The sequence below is a fragment of the Sciurus carolinensis genome, chromosome 1 (assembly GCF_902686445.1).
Source record: "Sciurus carolinensis chromosome 1, mSciCar1.2, whole genome shotgun sequence".
NCBI classification, from domain to species: domain Eukaryota; kingdom Metazoa; phylum Chordata; class Mammalia; order Rodentia; family Sciuridae; genus Sciurus; species Sciurus carolinensis.
The window spans coordinates 23,490,537-23,494,209 of NC_062213.1; the positions used below are offsets into that span (position 1 = coordinate 23,490,537).

At 32.4% G+C, this 3,673-nt stretch overlaps 1 non-coding gene across 1 annotated transcript; it reads left to right on the top strand.

The window, feature by feature from the left end:
- Window positions 1-3,222: 3,222 nt before the first annotated feature.
- On the top strand, window positions 3,223-3,324 carry LOC124968459 (U6 spliceosomal RNA). The gene has a single exon (XR_007105731.1). It is a non-coding gene; the product is annotated as a U6 spliceosomal RNA (small nuclear RNA).
- Window positions 3,325-3,673: the final 349 nt, after the last annotated feature.

Consider the following 3,673-nt stretch of genomic DNA (forward strand, 5'->3'; position numbering starts at 1 on the left):
TCAGTTTGTCAACACTATCAAAATTGTAAAAGCATATACCTTGCAATTTAATAATTCCTTGTCCAGGAATTTATTCTTCATAAGTACTTGTAAAATAAGACGTACAAGAACACTTACTATAGTATTATTTACCACAGTGAATAAAGCTCCTTTAATCAATTAATTATCTATCATTAAGAGATAGGGCATATTAATTATTCCTGCAACTGTTAAAAATAATGAGAATTATCAATATGTACCATTACAGAGAGGGCTACATCAAACATCCCCTTTTTGGATTTTTAAAGAAACATATGTATGTACATATGTACATGTACACATCTGTATATGCAAGAGAAATTCTAGAAAGATATATAAGAGATTAATGACAGTGGCTACCTCAGGAAATAAAACTTATAAAAGTAAAGGCAAGATTTTTCTTCAATTTTTTTTAACTTTCTACATTTTTTCATTATTTAAATGGTCATGTGTTACTTTATAATTGTTATGGTTTAGATGAGAGGTGTACCCCCAAAAAGCACGTGTTAGACAATACAGGAATGTACAGAGGTAAATGACTAGATTATGAAAGCTGTAACCTAACTGGTGGATTAATCCATTTAATAGATTAATAATTAGAATGTACTAAGTGGGTGGTAACTATAGACAGGTGAGACATGGCTGGAGGGAAGTAGGTCACCAGAGACATGGCTTTGGGGGGTTAAATTTTGTCTTTGGCACCTTGTTCTTTCTCCCTCTCTGCTTCCTGGCTGCCACAAGCTGAGAAGTTTCCCTCTGCCAATCCCATGCACCATGATGCTCTGCTTCCTGACTAACAGTAATATAAAAACTAATAGTTTTTTAAAAATGATTGTATCTAAAATAAAATGATTTGGGGGTGGAGAAGAACTTCCCAAGCAACACACAGACAGAAATCACAATCAAAAAGACCAACAGATTTTGTCACATAAATTTGTTTTAAAATTCTAAAGTCAAGGGACTAGATATCATTAAAAAGTGCTGTGTAGACTTGGCAAAGGACTTTTAGACTTCATACCTTCTCTTCTTTTTCTTCTTAAAAAAAAGAAACTATAAATTGGATTACATCAATATTTAAAATTTCTTTTTGAAAGACCCAGGGAAGATATGAGAACATAAGTACCAGCATGAAGTAAATATTTATAAATTATGTATCAGACAAAGTCCTTATATCTAGAATATATAAGAGCTTCTAAAACTCAATTGTTTTCTTTTTTTTAAAGCAAATAAACCAATCAGAAAGTGAGCAGAGTACATGAACAGATATTTCCCTGGAGAGGATGTACATAGGTAAAGAAGCACATGAAAAGATGTTCAACTTCGCATGCCAACTAAAACCACAATGAGATATCATTACATACCTATCAGAATAGCAAAGTAGAAAATAATGACAATATCAAAAGCTGGTGAGCACACAGAGAAACTGAATTACTCATGTATCACTGGTAGGAATGGAAGGCAGAAAGGCCATTCTGGAAGCAATTACGCTGTTTGTTTTTAAAAAAATTAACATGCAAATGCCATATGACCCAACGATTGTATTCCTGGACATTTATCCTAGAGAAATGAAAACTTAAGTTCACAAAAACCTGGACATAGGTGTTCATTGCAGCCTTGCTAATAATAAACCAAAGCTAGAAGCAACCCTAATGTCCTTCAGCAGGAGAAAGGTTCAACAGCTATGCATCCAGGCCATGCAACTTTATACTGCAATAAGGGGGAATGAGCCTGGGATGCAGACAACAGCCTGGATGGAAAAAGACAAGCCCAAAATATCACCTACTATTAGAGTCCATTTATATAACATTCTTGAAAGCAGAAAATGCAGAGATAAGTAACAGATTATTGGCTGCCAGCAGTTAGGGACAGTGGAAAAAGGTTGGTGTGGGTATAAAAGATTAGCATGAGGGAACTTTTTGTATCTTGATTGTGGTGGTGCTAACATGAATCTACACATATGATAAAAACTGTATAGAACTATACACACTCACACCACACACACACACACACACACACACACACACAAAGTGTATGTAAAACTGATGAAATCTGAATAAGTTCTGTAGAGTGGATCAATGTCACTTTCCTGGTTTTAATATTGTATCACAGTTATGAAAGATGTTACCTTTGGGAGAAAATGAGTACAGGGTACGTGGGACCAAATTAAAAGTTTTTTTTAAATAATGGAGAAAAAAATGAAAGATAAAAATCTATTAGGAAGCACAAACCAAAGAAGGCAAGTAGAATAGAAAAAGCAGAATTTAAGACACATTATTAAATATGGTTCATATTGAGAAAAGTTACAGAGACAAGAGACAAAGTATGAAAGTCTATGAAAAAACTGAGAAATATACAACAAAATACAACTGTACTGGGAGAGTTTAACACATCAGTGTCACTGTTGAATAAAAATATTGACCCTTGCATTCTACAGATGAAGAGCAAATATTCTATTCATGTACCTTGTAATAGTTACCAAGTGTATCATGTTTACTACAAAATACCTCAAAAATTCCCAAAAGTAGAAATTTTAAAGTCCACAGCTTGACCATTTTGTCTTAAAAATTCATCAAAAATTTTAATTTAAAGTAAAAGTTTAAAGAATAATGCAAAATAATATCTGAACAAGAAACGAAACTCACAGATGCTTGGGAAATTTGTAAATAAGAAAATGCTTATTTTAAATTGTGTTGACCAAGACTAATTTATTGAAAATCTCAATATAATGGACAGTTCTATGAGGAAGCACACACTACCAAAATTGAAGTTACAAACATTAAGTAGCAATGAAAAAAAACTGAGAAATATACAACAAAATACAATGAAACAAACAAGGACTCCCCAAAAATGCACTTGGTGAAAATAGTTTTAAAGGCAGATTCCTTCAACTTACCAAAGCAAATATAAAAATAATGATATTTAAGGGAGTACAGAGATTATATTTAAAAAATGAAGGCTCTCTCAATTTATTTCACTAATGTACTGAAACTCTGATAATGACAAATTCAAGACATACAAACACAAGCACATAAAGGTACTCTCTTGTACATTCGATGAAAGTATAAATTGATGCAACCTCTCTAGAGAGCATATATTAAAAATTTAAAAGTATATATGCCTTTTTACTTGAAAATTCCACTAGAATTTTCCCTAGGGTGATAATATTCCACATATGAAAGATTATTTGCATAAGAAGAGTCAGTTTTATTTTGCCAGCATATATACTAAAATTGGAATGATACAGACAAGATCAGCATGGCCCCTAGCAAAAATTATATGAAAATTCACAAAGCATTCCATATTTTTATGGAGAGAGGGTAGTTAACTGGTACAGAGGTGCAGTTAGGACAAATAGTTTCTAATATTCTGTAGAACAATAGGATAACTACCATTGACAACAATTAATTATATATTTCAGACTATCTAGCAGAGAGGATTTTGAATATTCCCAGCATAAAGAGATGATAAATATTTGAGGTGATGGATGGACCAGTTACCCTGATCTGATCACTTCACGTTGTATACATGCATTCAACTATCACACTGTATCCCATAAATGGGTACAATTATTATGCATCAATTAAAATACAAAAAATAATAAAAAGAAATATTTGTAGTGGCATTATCAGCAACAAAATATTTAAACACGCATGCA